The sequence below is a fragment of the Antedon mediterranea genome, chromosome 8, assembly GCF_964355755.1.
Source record: "Antedon mediterranea chromosome 8, ecAntMedi1.1, whole genome shotgun sequence".
NCBI classification, from domain to species: domain Eukaryota; kingdom Metazoa; phylum Echinodermata; class Crinoidea; order Comatulida; family Antedonidae; genus Antedon; species Antedon mediterranea.
Genome location: NC_092677.1, coordinates 1,857,143 through 1,876,119, shown reverse-complemented (window position 1 = coordinate 1,876,119; position 18,977 = coordinate 1,857,143). Strand labels below are relative to the sequence as shown.

The 18,977-nt window shown below is 31.0% G+C and overlaps 1 protein-coding gene across 3 annotated transcripts in view; it reads right to left on the bottom strand.

The window, feature by feature from the left end:
• LOC140056646 (cell adhesion molecule-related/down-regulated by oncogenes-like) overlaps window positions 1–18,977 on the bottom strand; it is a 47,276-nt gene that overhangs the window by 19,718 nt on the left and 8,581 nt on the right. For 2 of the 3 annotated variants that reach the window (XM_072102090.1, XM_072102093.1), the window contains exons 1-2: window positions 12,621–12,897; window positions 5,771–5,898 (exon numbers count right to left, since the gene is read on the bottom strand). The gene's annotated coding sequence lies outside the window, so the exon portion shown is untranslated. Of the gene's footprint in view, window positions 1–5,770; window positions 5,899–12,620; window positions 12,898–18,977 lie in introns of those variants that run through there. The other variant, XM_072102091.1, reaches the window with a different exon arrangement.

Sequence of the window (18,977 nt, the reverse complement as noted above, 5' to 3'; positions counted from 1 at the left end):
CTCCAACAACAACCCAAGGATAGCAAAACATTTATTTTTAAGAAAACGAGTTATCAATGTACTGTCGCACAACTTGATCACATGATACCTAACAAAATCAGCTGTCCGTTGTATGTCGGTACATTACATCCACATCAAAACAAAGAAACAATTAACAACATATATTTCCCTTTAACAACAAACATTATACAAATGTTATCAAAACTTCCTGGTAACCATAGCAACAATTAACACAAATTTAGTGGTATGAAAGTAATAGATTCTGAAAACAATTAAATTTGTATAAAATAAATTTCAATAGCTATTTTTATAGTTTTGGATTAATATTAGAAAAATCAATCAAACAGATACTTATTGACCAACCTTTAGTTCTACATAGTTTGCATTAATTATTTTAAAATGACTTTCTTTTAAATAAAATATAAATGGTCAAAGTTTATACAATTAAATGAATGCTCGAAAAATTTTTATAGTAAATTGTATAAAATATAATTTTAAATCATTAATTTTATAATGAATGAGTTTGAAACTTCGGATGGATGATATGCAAAATATGTGAACCAACAAATCAGAGACAATTTAAAAAGACTTATTTGTTATGTAAATATAGACTCAGATATTACATATCCGATAATCGGCCTAATTGTTGATTGTGAATTTAGCCAAACAATTTAAAACGCTGTTCTGCTGGCCTTTTGCATAGAGAAAGCTGGTTAAAATGATGTGTACCCTGCTGGCGTAGTCTGCTAGTTATTCTACCAAAAACCTAATCAGCTTGATTGCATGCTGGGATTTGTATGGCCGCCAAATGCGGAAAATCATTAACTCAAAATCTCGGCAAGATCTTTGGCAGGTCCGCTGATGAAAACATATTTTAATAGGAGAGGTTAAAACGAGAGAAATATGTACACAAAATGAATTGTTTTGTGTCTTGCTGTGATGGATCTGGACCTACGTAGGCCCTATTGCTTCCAACAGACTGTTACGTACACCCTCTATGCTCTCTAGGTTCCTGTTACTACATAACCCTTTTAGAAATTCTTTACATGATCAACCATGACAACCCTAAAATGTATCTATTTAAATTGAGAGACAAAGTTACGATTAATGACAAAGCTACGAAGCAGGGTGAACAATTTAATTAAAAATGGAACTGTGAGGAGCAGTTTTAAAGTATGAGTTTGGCGGCGACAAAGTACTTCAGAACTGACAGCACCACTAGGAAACTACAGGAGAGGAGTAAATGAGTCTAAATGCAAAAACAAACTAATTTACTGAACAAATTAAACATGACATTTACACGGCATCATTTATAATCACTTTAGTTTTATTTTTTTTATTTTTACACATTGCTTTTAAATGGACATTATTATATCTTCAAGATTGTTTAAAACACTTACATTATTTTAAATATTTTCTTTCATTTCCAATTGTTTATTACTGAAGTTTTCAAGAAAAAAAAAATTCCTTCACTCTCTATATCCTTTTTTTCTTTCTATTTTAAATTGACCAAACATTGTAAAATACCCCAGGCAGAAGAAAAATAATTATGTTTTAAAAGAAAATTAGTTCACATCCACATACACAATATCTTCAATCAGCACATTTCTCCTTACCTTTGACCTTTGAATAGATGTTGAAGCAATTGATGCAATTGTTTATTTGTGTTTGTTGTAAAAGTTTGGAAATTAAAGATCAGAGGTGAGATAACATCCAGAAATTTAAATAAATTCAATAACAGTGCCCTCTACAAAAGTGTGGCAAGTTTATTGAATTAAAAGAAACTTTTTACTAAATGAAAGAAATTTCTGATATTTATGTTATATTATGTTATATTTCCTTTTATTTAATAATCGAATGTAAAAATGTCTTTACAGTATATATATACAGTATAGGCTTTCAGTAATACATCAAATATTTCATCATAACACAAATTATTTTGTTCTTCTGAAATCTAAACTTCTGGAAACATAATTGGATATCAACCTAGTTGTTGAAAATGTAACTTAATTTGTATCAAAGCCTGGTAGTAAGTATGACTCAGATATCAAACTTGCAATGTTAAGTTAGTATATGTACTATTTTGTTGAGGTCACATGATTGACTTGAAAATTGCTTGATTTGATATTTGCCTAGAAGGGTCCAACACCTGCAAAGCCAATCAGAAGCAACTGGTCCAAGCTGCAGATTGACACCTTAGGGAGACCACATCTAAGTATGGGACAGCATTGTTGTTTTAATGACACACTCCAGCACCCTTGTACATCCCATACCTCTTAAAAACTTGGATGCTGCAGGAACTGTCCATAACATCATGATAGGAAAATGGAAATAATTCTAAAATCATTATTTTTAACAATGTTTCTAATGTTAATACTTGGAGGGATGTCAAATTCACAATGCAACAAAGTGAACAGCCAATAAAATCATGAGGTTTGGTATTTTTTTAGAGATTTATATACCAATGACACAAGATTCAGTGATTAAATCATTTAGAATAGTATAAAAAAAACGAAAGATCAAGACATTCTCATCAACCTCACTTTAGTTCATTTCCTTTAAAGTACTAAACTATGATTTGTATCATGGTATATGATAATAACTGTCAAAATCATAGTTGATATTATTATAATCTTTAATATGTTGAAATGTTTCAATACCCATCAATTCACTTTTGACAGCTAATGCATTTATCTATATAGAATGATCGATTTGAAATTACTGAGACAAGCCTTAATGTTGAAATTGAAGAAGAAATCTTATACCACATCTTGAAATACTAAACTTGTACTGATATGCGACTTAATTAAAAGTGAATAAAAAAAACCTGAATAAAAACAGTAGGTAACATGATTTAACTAGTGCTACTACTACTTCCCAAAGGATTCTATCAATTTTAAAAACTTGGATTCAGATACAAAACAAAACCACAGCACTTCCTACAAAGCAGTGATTCTGTTCAGCCTCCAGCATACTATTGCTATGGGCCTGTTTCTGCTGCATAAAAAATAACCGGTTAAAATCGGTGTGAATAAATTAACTCCATTTTCTTGGCAGCAGAAACAGGACAAATTTGTGGTAACCGGTTAAAAGGCAGCGCAAAATAACCGGTTAAAAACACCAATTTAAATCGGTGTTAGAACGCCGTTTAACCGGTTATCGCTGAGCAATTCTTAGCTGCAACACGAAATAACGGTTATTTGATTGACAGTTGTGAACCCGGGTCAGATACCGTCGCGAACCATGTGTGTTTTCCTCGTGGTTTTGACAGTCGAACAAAGAAGTGAACGTGTATGTGGATGAATGAAATCACAAGATATGTTATTCAGTTGTGGGGGGAAGAGAAAGTACGGGGAAGGATGGCAGGAGGCAATAGAAATTATTCACAGATATATAAGAGCATTTTTGCAAAAGTAAAAGAGGAATTCGGAGTGGAGTTCCGGACTACCCAAGCAAAATAATTTGAGGCGTTAATACACGCTCGTGAAGGGTATGGTCCTATAAACACCAAAACAGAAACAAAAGGGACTCAGAATGTTGCAAATACCTACAAAACGAGAATAGATAATGGTTAATTAATTATGAAAACCCAAATTTTATAGCAAAAATCGTCCGAATTTATGTTAAAACCGATGAATTTAGCAACAAAAACTGAAACCAAACAGCGTATTTATGGCACGCCCTTAGTGCCTTTAACACTTTCACCGCCAGGCATTCAACAAAGGAAGTACCCCTCACCGCCAGCCATTTTAGATAAATTTACCTGTTTTTCAAAGCTCATAGCAAAGGTGTTTGTAATCAGAATAACATGCAATATACACTCAAATAATGAGATAGAAATAAACTTTCCAATGGTACCAAACACTTTATTGAAATAAAACTGTAATATCACATAATTGTACAAAGAACTTGGCTCACTTTTAGCACTTTAGGCTCAATCGGAGAACAAAGCAGAGATAATGAGGTTTTTAGCCTGGCTGCACCGTCTGTCAGTGTCACGTTTCTCAACCTATTCTACAAACTAGTCTAAGCCAGGCTAGCTAAATTATCTCCAATTATTTATTACATTTTATAAACCAGATTTAGGTACAAATATACCTTCATCATCTGGGGATAATAAATACTCATTTTCAGAGTCAGAGTCGGCAAATATTTCTGCAATTGCTTCGTCTGCAGTAAGCACATTATGTTGTTTACGGATAAGACGCGATGTAGGCCAGCTGGGTCATTGGCACTAGGGGTTAATAAAGTATCAAAATATTTGCGGTCCAGGTCGATTTGGATGTTGAAATTTTTATATGTGGTCCATATATACATGATCTAACAAATTGTGCAATAAAAAGCCAAAGACGGAAATTTCCGTCTTTGGCGGTCTGGCGCTGGGCATCGAAAGACGGAGATTTCCGTCTTTGGCGGTGAAAGTGTTAATAGGAGAACAATGAACAATCTTACTTTGATCGTTTTACATAATATCATTTTTTAGAAAAACATCACATCGACCGAAAACAAAGGTTGTCAGAGCCTTTGATAAGATATTAAATATCATTTTATTAAGCATAGAAGTGTGTTATTATTTATGTTAGTACATACGAATACGTACGAAATAATGTTCAATACTCATTATTCTATTAAAGGCACTATGTGCGTGCGATATTTTATGACTTGGATACTCTTGTTTGATTTAAGTTTTTGTGGCTAAACTCACCGTTTTTAACATAAATTCGGACGATTTTTGCTATAAAAGTTGGGTTTTCATAATTAATTAAAAATTATCTACCCTCGTTTGGAAGGTATTGCAACATTCTGAGTCTCGTTATTGTTTCCGTTTGGTGTTTAGTAGGACCATGGAGGTAAAAAATTACCTCCATGGTAGGACCGCGCTCGCGCGAAAGACAACAGTCGTTCACGTGGGAAGGGCCGTATGACATCGCCTTTGAGGATAGGCTAAGATAATAATTATCCTAGGCGATCGAGCACTGCACGACCCTCCCCATGTTATTGAAGGCGCCATGAGAATTAATTTTATTTAGCGATGGTAAGTAGGCTTTACAAAAAACAAAACTTGTAGACCTGGAGACAACATTTTATTATGTTAACATATTTGAGATGTTCGGCGATATCACACGTGTGTACTGACGTCGATGTAAACAAACAGCCAACTTACTACCTCCGTCTGAGTGTATTGCATTTTGGGTAATAATGACGTTTTGCTCGACGACCGCCCATAGATTTAACCGGTTATTTCGGAGCACAAATTGAGCAGAAACGCGGTCTTGTTATTGTTATCTATTTTTAATCTATTTTAAAATAACCGGTTAAATTGTGTTATGCAGCAGAAACAGACCCTATGTTGCAGCTCATGGTCTTCCATGTAATCAGGCCTAGCTAATTTCACAAATCACTACATTTACTGAATGCATTTTACAGGCTTCAAAGCACACATTATAGTAGTTTTTCTCTTGTTAGACAAGCTATTAGATTTGAGTTGAACCTCTCGTTGCCTAAGGCTAGAATAAAAACCTCAACTCAAAATGCTATATTTCTAACTAAATTTAGTTATGAAATGCAATCAATAAAAACATACTGTATTTGAATAATATTGCAAGAAAAAAATTTGTCAGAAACTGGTAAAATTAAAGGTTAATACTATAGATAGGTTATTAGACAGATTAATACAGTAAACAGTTTACTGAAAATGTGTGTACAAGCTTTTAAATTTTTTTCATTCAGACTATAGATTTACAAAAACAGGACATGTAGAAAAACTTACTTTTAGTGAGAGTTATTGAAGCCAGGCTTAGATAATAGATGATGGAGACGTCCACATTAAATGCCTTAGTAGCGTGAAGTAGTGGTTTCCATACAAATTATTCACTTTTCACTCAGGTTTTGGCACACCTTTAAAGTAAGTTAGAAACAACACAGTTCATTGACAATCGAAAAGCAAAAAAAAATTGTAAAATTTTCACTCTTTCAATGATCAGTTTTAACTAAGCTCTGTCTACACTATCAAACTAGTGTGACAAAAAAAGTGTGATATGCCCAAATATGATATGACATCATTATGTCCATATATACATTTTGTTGTCGCATAAAGTTTGATAGTGTAGACTAAGAGACAAGACAGATACAAACCAACCATTGACCATTTATAATACAGTAATCATTTTGTTCATACAAAATCTACTATATAGAGCATCTCAATTATTGTATTTCTACTAAATCCATTCTCTAGTTTGTTCGCATTTTGTTTAAAACAACCAGGAAGTATTGTGGTACCAGAGTTAATTAAAGTGAAAGCAAGTATTGTGTACACCCAAATAAAATATGATATGTTAAACTTTCAGATTCTGGTGTTGGATACCATTCAAATAAAAAGTGTTATTTCGCATCAGATAGCAGTGTCAACTACCTCTAGCCCAAGGGAAAGGTCAAATAAATCAACATATGTTACAGGAACATTTACTGATTGGCACTTTAGTTCAGAATTAAACTTTTACAGTACTGTACTGTATAAAGCTTTTCTTTACTATTAAAGAAATGTAGAATAAAGACATAATTGAATGACTAGAACATAAAGAAGAAATTGGAATGATATGAATATTTGCTGCATTTCATCATAGTAATAATTGTTCATAAACATTTTAGTAAAAACTGAAAATGTAAATACATCCTTCAAAGATAAAATAGGAAATGTCAATGAAATACAGGACTAATGACCTCCAAAGAGGTCAAAATTAATTACCTAAATTACAGTTAGATCATAGAATTATAACAACAGGCATCATTATTCAATTGATGAGAGACTAAGTAACATTAATCTTTCATACATTGAACAAATTGGTGTAAAATGATGACTTTATTACAAATCTGATGTCTTCACCAATCATAGGCAGATGTCCTGCAGATATACCAAGGGCGTTGGTTTAGACATTGGAGAATATATGGTTTAGACATGGAGGTGTTCCTCCATGGTTTATAGACAACTGCAGGCAAAACAGCAAAATACAAAAATAGTGCAGTGAACTTATTTTTTCAGGAATATTTTTTAAAAAGTCATAAAAAATCATATCAAAGTTTATTACTAAAAAGTTTGCATAAGCCAGGACAAATAAAACCCTTCAAAAGTGATGAATGTTGGTTGTTTGTAGAGGTATGTTAAAAAGCAGGTGAAGCAATCTCAGAGGTACAATAAACTAGGCTGGTACACTAACTGTCATTTTAAAGTTAAACTCAAGGGAAAAACACTACATAGTACAACTAGTGACAGACTGCATAGCAACCAGAATAGGCTGCTACCTTCTATAAAATGCAGCAATGTTTTTTTTTTCTTCTGAGTACTGAGTATAATTAACAGCTTCCAGAGACTTAACCTCAATTTAAAAACTTCATCAGAAGTTGCAGAACGTAAAAGACCTGCAGTATATCAAGTTAAAAAGGAATCAGAAATAAAAATGGTCTGCCTAGTTACTGATTTTCTCAAAATTTTTAAGAAAAAAGAAGTAGTAGTACTGTGTAATGCAAATTGTTGAAAAGAATAACAATAATTATTAGGTTATATGCATGATATGCATATAACCTCTTGATTCTGTCAAAATCTTTATTTATTTATTTATTTATTTATTTATTTATTTATTTATTCTTTCCTTAGCACTATTTGTCCGTGAATTATCTTGGCATCAGTTTCATCTATCTAAGTCAATTTTTCAGAGTATATTCCTTATGGCCAGGAATCGATGTGGTTATGTTTTCACGATGCGCAATCAAAAATTACGCGGTCTACGCGCGATTTAACGAAATCACGTTTGTAATCATATCTTCACAAACATGAATCACTTTTAAACAAAATTTGGTACTCATAAATTTCAGGTCATATTTCATCATATGGCAATACAATTACGTGCGTAGCGCATATAACGCATGCGTACGCGCGCTTAAAATGTTGAAAATTGTCAGAATTTATTTTCGATGAAATTAGAGTACGTTTCAGGCAATTTTAAGCATTTAAAAAATTGCCATGAGTGCGCAGATTTTTGCACGCGCACTGCGCGTCAAACGTTAATGCGCACTGTTTGTGTCCGATTACTGTTGTATAACCTTTCTTTAATAATATCATCATATTTTATTCACTTTTCAACGCGAAACAGCGTTATACGAGCACGTCAAAAGTGACGGGCTACGCACGTGTAAGTTAACAAAATGGTGAAAATATGCTAAATTTTAAAATTAATATATATCGTTAGAATGCTCGGGAACACCTATTTTTTATTTAATTTTCTTGAAGTGTATGTATCATATGTATGATTTATTATGAAATTAGAAGAACAAAAGTTGATTAAGTCATCATTAATGGCATATTAAATTTAACAAAATTAATTTCGACAATCAAACAAATTATAACATTTTCTTAGGCCAAAATAACAAACTTAACGTTAACTTTCTTCCTTAAGAAGTTCATATATTAAAGTTAAAAGTATATAGTTTGACAGTGCATCATTTTTTTAAATTTTTAAAGATGTCATCATAGTAAAACATTATAATTCATTGCGGTATGTAATAATCTATCTGCACCAAAGTGGTTACTGCATAGTAAATACACGGAGGAATTTTTCTCCAACTTTTAGTCAGTTGTGTATGGCTCGATGGTCTGTGCTCGTGTCAATGGCATTCAAGGTACCGAGTTCGAGTCTCACCTTGGGAAACGAAATAAGATTTTTTTTTTATTATCCGTATTGTTCAAATTTATTTCTTAGTGTATAGATTATACACATGATTTATAATGAAATCTAGATAAAAATTAACTTATGTCTTTCATATTATGTAACAACAAATGTGGTTTATGACATTATACGCATATGGATCTTTGATCGGATTGTGATACCGGCTATAGTGTTCGCGTTAGCAAGGTCCTATCATATATTATAAATAATTAAAGATTCTGAGAAAATCAATCAATCAATATATATTTTAAAAATCAATTATCTTTATTTAAATCAATGCATATAACCTATAATTCGTCATAGTGACAAATTAAATCTAGTTAAAGAGTTGGTTGTGTCAAAATCTGGTTCTTCCAAAAGTAAATTCTGATGAAGTAAACAGATATATAAACAATGTTACAGGTTATAAACTTTAACATCACAATTTAAAAGACCTCAACACTTTTTGCCCCAAGGCACCAACATAAAACAACCCTAAATTTACCAACAATCACAGCTTTTGATAAAACTGCCATTGATTTTTATGAACACAAATGAAACCCAGAGAAAGTAAAAACTAAATATGAATTGCAGATGTTGGTATACTCTATGAATTACAGAATGGCGTCAGAGGGCAAATACCTCAGCACACGGTCATAAATCTTGCAAATATCAAACAGCACAAACAATAAACACTTAACCAAATCATATTTTTTTATGAATTTTTATCAACACTTTTTGAATTTGCTTTATAGTTAATAGATTGGAAGCACCTGTTTTGTGAGACATTTTGCTTTTGACTCACAAAAGTTAAATTTCATAGTACAATTTTACTAATGAACTTCACTTATAGTTCACCTTAAACATGCATGTGACACACCTGACTAGCCAATGTTATGTCAATTTTGTAACTTATATACTTAGACAGCTTCTTATCACAAAGATCAAACGATTGATTTTTAAAGTTAATATCATTTGTTATATTGTATTATCTGCCTACAGGTAGCATGCAGTAATTTTATATCACACTCCATGCTCCACTAAGTCAGAAAATGTTACTCAAGAGTGCACCTTTTAAAATCATACTCTATACTGTGTGTACATTATGATCTTATGTAAATTACCCTATTTTTTATTCTTCCAAGTTTCGTATCAAATATTAAGCAAAATAAAACAAATTCAAATACCATACTGACATACTGTAATCGAGCAATTTCAAACAAGAAACTTTCTCTTTTTTCATTTGGAAATATAAATTTCAATTGTTTAAACAATGCATTACTTTAATAGCAAATATTTTAAATATTCCAACAATATCTGTTATTTTATTATAAAAATAGAAGTAATAAATTTGAATTACCAAAGATGCATTGTGAATAAATATATCAAACTTGTGCCAAGCAAACAGTCAGAACTATTTAAAATTCCATATAGTGCAAGTAAACTTTAAAAACTTGACAATTCTCATGTAAAACCTACTCAATCGAACAAATATTTGAATTACTAATCTCGTTCTAGGTAATTTAACAATCAAAACCCATCAACAGTTAATTGCACACAATATCACTATCTCAATCAAAATCTACAGATACTTTTACGACTTTTAAAATGACTGAAAGAAATAAATCTACCTTTTTAAAGTTTTGCATTCCATCATAACAAGCAATATAATACAAAAAGGATAAATAAATGATTGTAGATATAAAGATATAGAGGTAGGCAGCCATATTCTGCAGATGTTTAAGGGTATTTTCCTAAAATTGACTGTAAATAACAAAAAGAAAACATTCTTATTTTTATATTAGATCTTGCAGATTTCAGTGTCAATGGTCATTGTTTATTACTATACAAGATTTTAGTATCAATGACAATATTATTATTATATAATATCACTATCTTTTGAAAGATATAAAAATGTAGGTTTAAAATCTAAATATGTAGAAAAGAAAACCAATAGGAACAGACCTTTATGCAAATTTAACTAAAAATCTCAAAAGTAAATTACAATATAAAACAAAAGTATAAAACAGAAAGAAATCGAAATCAGATTTTAACAAAGACAATGCTAACAATGATGAACTATCAGCAGTACCAGACAAGTAGGACATGATCAGCGAAGTCAATTCTTTCGCATACACATCAGTCTATGCCTATCTGTTGATTGTCTTGAAAACACTTCCGTTCAGGTGTTGTAGGCTAGATTTATCAATACTTGAGCATTCTTGTAGCGATTTGAACACAGGTTATCAACCCTGTACGCATTGTTTAATGATTTGCATCTGGATTAACTAGCCTAGACGAACACAATACGTACAAATCAATACGGATTCAACTTCTTAACGAAATATTGTCAACAATTCCACCTCAAGCTGTATTCTTAAATCTTCTCTACTTTTCCTTGTTAAAAACATCTTTAGATGGAAAACATTATTACATTGTATGTCAAACACATTAATTGAATTTAGTGAATTTGAACAAACCCCTTATTTTCTGAAGAAGTGCCCTTTTAAAAAGATTAAAAAATCCTTGGCTTGAAATAAGAATTGCTGTTAGGTCCAAAAAGTTCCAAATTCTTTCCTAGTACGTAAAACGCATTTTAGACATTTTGTGCAGAAAAAAACATACATTCTAGGCAGGAAAAAAATATACATTGTGAGCAGAAAAAAAAGATACATTTTGAGCAGTGGAGAACAAGACATTTTGGGAAATAGAAAACCTGGCATTTTATGCAGAAAAACAGACATCTGGGCCAGGAAAGCCAATTATTTTTTAGCAGCGAAAACAGTATTTTTTTCAGAGAAAACTCAGAGTTTAACATTTAGTTTTAATAATCTTTAGTGAAACAATATATGATTGTTTCCAATATGCTAGTTCTTTAGGAAGGGAATAAAGTACTGTATGTTAGAGTTTAGAATAGTGTTCAGGAATTTCAGCAAATATCATGGATAAAAAAAGGATTGAATCAAAGGCCTTGGGATAGTCAATCAGGTAAGTTAAAACCCAAGGAAAAAGTATTTTTCTCCATGATAGAATTAAAAGCATGATTATTTAATATAGTAGAGCATTGTTATTGAAATTGCAAGCAAACCACCAGAGAATTAACCAGGTAAAAACAGTGCTTTATTTACATCAAGAAAAAGGTTTACTTACCCAGTCTTGCCTTCAAAACTTTGTTATATAAAGTATATAGTTTATAATAATCATAGACCCATAAATAAATACATCATACTTGACATATACTTTGTTCAATAGGCTTTAAAATATCATGTGTGTTATCCAATATAAGTAAATATTGATAATATATTTAAATCTTGATAAAAGTATTAGTTGATAGCAGTTTCTTGAACTGTGTTTTTCAAGTTCATACTAACATGTATATTTACTTACCTAAGGCTACAAGTCACTAAAGTAAATTTGATATAGAATGTATTATGGCATAGAACCAAGGCTTTAAAAAACACAGGAAAGTTAAGCTTTACTGAAGGAAAAACACTCTTATATTTAATGTTGCTTTAATTACCGGTACCTTGAGGGTACACTAATAAGTTTGAACTTAAGTATAGGTACTAGTTTTTGAAAGAACAGTGTATTAAAATTATAACAAGAGATCATTTAAAAAAAAGCAGATTCACTGGGAGCTAGGCTATGGTAGAATGTAGGGAAAAAATGAAGATTCAAGATTCGATGTTAGTCTAATATTAAAAAATGGAAAATAGTAAGATAGTAGAAAGAAATGCATTTGTTAACAAGATTATTACAGATAAACAAATAAAGTATGAACAGTTTGGAACCAAGTAGTTAGTAGTAGAAACCACAACAACTTTACATTAAGATTTACTACAACAACTTAATCAATAAACATCAATGTAATAATTAGATATGAATGATAATGAGATATGAATAATAATAGTATTGGCCTACCTAAACTAAAGTTGTTTACAATTAGACGAATAACTAATTGTCTATGCTTGTGGCACGACAGCTTAGAGTAGTTTGAGTTGATTACAGTCAAGGCAAGATCCTCTCTTTCTTCTCTGGTAATCCAGCCACTTGACAGTGTATTAGGAATTCAGAGCAAGTCCTTTCAATTATAATAAATCCTTTTAAAATGAGAACCATTCAGGGTAAATCTTCTTAACAATTGCAACAAACGATTCCTAGTCACTGGAGGACTTTCACACAAAACAACCTAGCTAGTTAGGTATCTAAATTCTAAAGCCTTGCAACTAATATCACAATCTTTTGCAGAACACTGTTAATAGAACAACTCCTATTGGCTATTGTCAGCAAATGAGTTTCTTTTGGACCAATAGGAATGCAAGATTTTACTTTTGCATAAAAATTACAAATTTTGTTTTATGTAATTTATTGAATAACTTGTTTTACCTTGTAGATAACTATTTTCTTTTTCCTCATAATGTGCTTTTTGTTTTCTTTCTTTTTAATTATGTTTTCATTTTCATTGGTTTTTTTAACAGTTCTCTTCATCAATAAATATAAATTGAGTCATTTTCAGTAAACAATAAAGATTTGTTTATTGCCAAACTAAACAATAAACCTTTATACTTCATTGACGTCATAAAAATTACATTACAAAAAGACAGATACAGTACAGTATGTAATTGATGACACACCCAATCTTAGCAGCAGCAGTTATAATACTAATAGTCAGTAAACTTTAAGCTGGGACTTCTGTCTTATGACCTATAGAGCTTCATTGTCTATTTAGAAGCCCCAGACGGTTTTTTTTCCAAAAAAATACATAAAATAAAATAAACGAAACAAAATGTTTACAGAATATTATAATTGAATTTCAGTTATAGTGACACCTGTAACAGGTGTTCAAAATGCAAATAATAAATAACCTGTTAACTTTTAGGAAGGTTGACAGAAAATCTTAACTAGATTACCCAATTTAGGAATTAAAGAATAAAAAGACTAATATTGGAAATAAGTTATATTTTGTTCCAAATAAAATAAATTATAAGAAAATGGAAGGGATGTGTATGTATCAAAGTTGAATGTTTATTTAGTGATAAAATAGCTTTCTCCATTTTGAGATCAATAGTTGCATTGATTGATAACTGTATTAAGAACAGATTATATCTAATTCAAAAATTTCATTAAACTTATTATTGATGGAAAAAAAAATGGTATTTTGAGTCTGGAAAATAAATTCATGTTTATTTATAGTATTTAAGTAGCTGTCAACGAGTACTTGCGTCATTGCAGTATTTAATGGTATATTAAGTACACACAAGTAGGCTTTCAATGTAGCTTGTATCAAGTTCAATACTCAATACTTTTATAAACTTTTACCAGATCTTAGATGTGGTCTGGTTTTAACATTTTTTGTACATTTTCATCATCTGTCTAGCAGTCAGTCGAAATTATTTGTTAAAAATTAAACTGAGTTGTCATAGTAAATAATAACTTGGTAAGTTAATATGGTACTTTATAACCATACATAACAACATTATTAGTCAACAATGGACACCTTTGGGCTGGCCTAATATATGTCTGGTTTCCATTTGGAATAGTAAAAATGAATTTGGGACCTTTTGGACCTCAAGAGTTTCCGGTTTTCAGAGAGTCCAGTTTTCAGAGAGTCCCGTTTTCCGAGAGTCTGGTTTTCAGGAAGTCCGGTTTTCAGAGAGTCCGGTATTCGGAGAGTCGACTGTATACAATAGTTTATGCAATTAGGGAACTGTTTTACTAATCACAATTTCTTTTAAAATTAAAATGTTCTTTTACTTAAATATTAAACATTTCATTTTTTTTATATATTATTACTAAAGCTTCATATTCTCACTTTTTTTGTAACCATGTTAAAGGGCCAACTGAGACAAGTTTACTTCTAGGTTGATGCTCATTTTATGCTCTGTATTATTTGTATGGCATTTGATGAAATAAATGTTGAATTTGAATTTGAATTTACTGAAAATTACAACTCATTGAAAATAAAAGGAAAATTGGAAAGACAAAATAAACCTTGGGAATGAAACAAACAAGACAAACATTGAAGAAATAATAGATAGAGCAAAAAATAGTTATTACCTATCTATACAAACCAATCATCATAAAATACAATCAACATCAACAAAAACAATAACAAATTCTTGGCAACCAAATTTCAACAACTTTTCAGCAGCTTTCTATTAAGATGTAAGATCAAATTGTAAGTAAATGGACAGGATGAAAAAATAGTACCTAATATTAAAATATTTTTGATTGGTGTTTACATTGGTACAAATAAAGTTAACTATAAACTTTTAAAATACATTTTAAAATACTTTTCTTAAATTCTTCCCATTTTATATCTGTATGTTTAGATAGTTATCTTATTGTAAATGTGTGTGTACTAAAGTAAATTACTGTGTTAGTTGTCTTTGAATTATTTGTTATTATATTGTCAATGTTTCTCTACTGAACCACTTTGGAAAGCAATGCTTCAGCACTGAAAGTGTCATTCAGTATAAAGACAGAATAAATATATACAAAAGTTGTATAACACTCAAATGATGAAGACACTGCATTACCATCTATGTTTATTTTGTAATGCTTTTCTAATGACGTATGAAGAACATTGTATGAATCGGTAATACCACACTAATAAGCCTAACACAACCTTTCGTAGAATAACTGTAACTAAAGAACGGCTTCGTATTAATATCTGACACAAACGCAAGCCTCTAACTAGTTACTTGTCAATTCTCATTACGGTCAGGCTACCCCTGACTGGGCAGTGTTGATCTAATACAGAGCCGTTTATGATAGTGACTGTTGCAAAAGCCATTTACAAGTATTACATTCCAAAAGAATTCTTAATTCTATGCGGTACATGCTCACAGCCCGTAAATGAACATGCGACTTAAAACGTGAAGGTTGCGTGCTTTGATACTGTCAGTTGGTATAAGCCATTAGATATTTCGTGATTCCGTGCAAATTGAACGTTGTCGAATCGTCCAATGTGATGTCTAATGTTATAAATAGTGACATTCAAAAAGATAATGTGTTTGTTTGTAACAAACTATGCTAATCAGCAACATTTTCTGGATTTTTGTTGTTTTTTGGGGGGTTAAAATTTTAACTTTTTTATGTTGAATTTAGGTAAAAATTGTCAAAACTGTATTATATACATGAGGTTTGTTCTGTGAAATCACAAAAAAATCAATAAAAAAAAATTAGAAATATTCCTATTTTCTATGAATGATAATGGGATAGTCATACTGTAATTTGTATTAAACTATTTTTTCAACATTTCTGGATTTTTGCTGTTTTTTTGGGTACAATTTTAACTGTTTTTTGGTTGAATTTAGGTAGAAATTGTCAAAACTTTATTGCTACATTCATGTTGGTTCTATAAAATCAGAAAGAAATTCAATATTGTTATAAATATTCCTATATTTTCCATGAATGATAATTATACATAATACCACATAAAAATAATCTGTACAAATTATTCTTTAACAACCATAATAATATCCATTTATGGTTTGTTTTGGTTGAATACAAAAAACAACAAAATGGTCAAATCTAGAATATCATAATGGATAAAAATGACAAGTTGTTAATTTAATCTTGTATCAACACCTCGACACCCATCTCAATGACATTAACCATGTTACAAAATCAACAACGCGAGATGATTCGTCACAAAAACCACCGATCATCGGACTGTCTGCCATTTGAGCGGTTCTTAATTACGGCAAGAATGTGAGGAATTGACCAGCTTTCCGAAGGCATTGCCGATTTCCTGCCAGGGGGCCAAAATCAAATGGTTTCTTTTCTTGGCCCTCACATCCAATTGCATTAGTAGTTGGAACTGTAACTTTCATTGTGTGTAACATGTATAAGCTGTAGGCTTTTGCTGTGCTGCTCTGTAGGAGACTGGACGGCCTCTTTTATCCTATTCTCATGTATGTTATACCATGCCTAGCCTAAATAACCGTGCTCTAAATAATTATTTTAGATATGTTACAAATAGTATGATGATGAAAATACAACTAATAAACACTTCTTTGATACAGTTACTTTTCATTAACATTACAATATTACATACCGTATTTTCCGGAGTATAGGTCGAGACTTTGTGGGAAAATTTTAATTGCAAAATCGGGGGGTCGACTTATACTCCGACCATGCGATTTTTGAAAAAAATCAGGCCGAAAAAAATATGTTCAAAAGCCGACAGCTGTCAAGGCCCAGCAAGGTCAGTGGCCTATCATCAATCATTCACAAAAGTTTTCAATTTAATACCTACATTGTACAAAATAATACAACTCCAACAAGTACTGGTCAATAAAATATTAATATATCACAATGACTCATTTTGATGTTAATATTACGCTTTTAAGATAATTAAGAATAAATAGTTTTCTTTATGCTTCTTATTCACTCTCGCGAAAACATCGTAACACACACCACAGACGTCGGAATGTCCATGCAGCATGTTTGTTATTGCGCGATATTTTCATCTATACACATGCGCAGTTTGTTTGTTTGTTCGTAATTACAATTACTGCGCATGTCTATTCATAAAATAAATTCTCCTTAGTCGGGCGCGTGTACATTTACAGATAACGCGATTTACAACTACTCGCCTGTACAATTAATAAGCATCCTAACGGAAAACTCGTTTTAATTTATTCGAGTGACGCGAAAAACATCGCTGATGGCAAGTAACGCTACATCGCTGTCATTTATTATAGGCTGGTGAAGACGGCGGCGAAGTCGTCGTCATTACGTCCGTCCGATATTGATTAGGCCTACACTTTAATAATATAAACAAATAACCACATTTCATACATTTCTAGCCCTCTTTGAACTTTAAAGTAAGTTGTGTTATTAGCCGATTTTGGGGGTCGACTTATATTCAGGTCATACCAAAATCAACGATATTCTAGGCCAAAGTTGGGGGTCGACTTATACTTGGGGTCGACCTACTGTATACTCCGGAAAATACGGTAATGATGATGCTAGTAAAAATGAATACTCTGTCTAAGCTGTAGCCTACAGTATGTTTTTGTTGCTGTAGGATTTTATAAAATTTGATCATTTTCTTAATCTGCCTGTTTGAAACATATTTGCTCACAAGAACTACCTATTTGAGGGTTTTTGCTTTTTCCAAAATCTAATTTATGTTAAATGCTGAATTGGTTCAAACCACAACATACCTAACAGCTTAATAATGTACAGGACAGTAATAACATTAAACAACTGCTTAACAACGCAACACACAAGAAATAAATCTGTCTGTATTGTATACTAATCAACTTTGTCAGACACTATTAACTGGAAAATAATTTCGACATGAAAAACTGAAGATGTATTTTCCATACTGTTGTGTTATTACATATTAGTAATTTCAAATAAATGAGGACATTCAACATTAAGTTATTTATGACAACAGGGGAAATTTGCATAAAATTATGCATATATTTAAATAAGATTTGTACTCAAGAATATTGTTAATTTACAGAGTTAAATGTTAATAAATATTGTGAATGTGAACATACAGTCGATTCTATTCAAGTTTTCTGTCAGTTATAGTTAACAGATTAGTTTCATAATTACTTTTGAAACAACATGTTTAAATTTCTACTTTACTCGAAAGGTATTCTGCTGGCGACTTCAATCTGGTAAAATAAAAGAGGGCAGCAAACAGTTTTGAATGTACTAAGTCTGAGTCATCCAATAAAAATGTTTAATTAAAATGCCATGTTATTTCTTTGTCTTAACTATAGGACACTAAAACAAAAAACATTCTAACTACATTTATTTCTATACTGTACATCTTTATTACATGATATCTTTCCAACCTCATACTAAAAAAATAAATTTTACTCTTCAATTCAATTTCTTTATTGCTGCAAATGCCATCAAGGGCTAATATCCGCTTAAACATACTACATCATAGTATACAAACATATACATAATTACATTTAAAATTGTTGTTATTTTTTACTATAGTAATTATTGTCATTACTACTGCTGTTGTTGTTATTTTTGTTTCTTGTTATTTGTGGAAGTTATAAATATGTTAATTAAAAATAAAAATAAATCTAAAGAATAGAAAAAATAAAGATTTAGTACATTGCTACTTATAAAACAATGTGTAGCGCATAATAAGTTTGTTTTTGTAATGATAATTTGTCGTTTGATTATGCAAACATTTACTAGTCCACTTTACTTTTTTTCCATAGTACTGCTAGTACAGGCCTAATAAATTGTTTTATAGTTATTGATACTAATTATAAGGGGATACAGTACTACTAT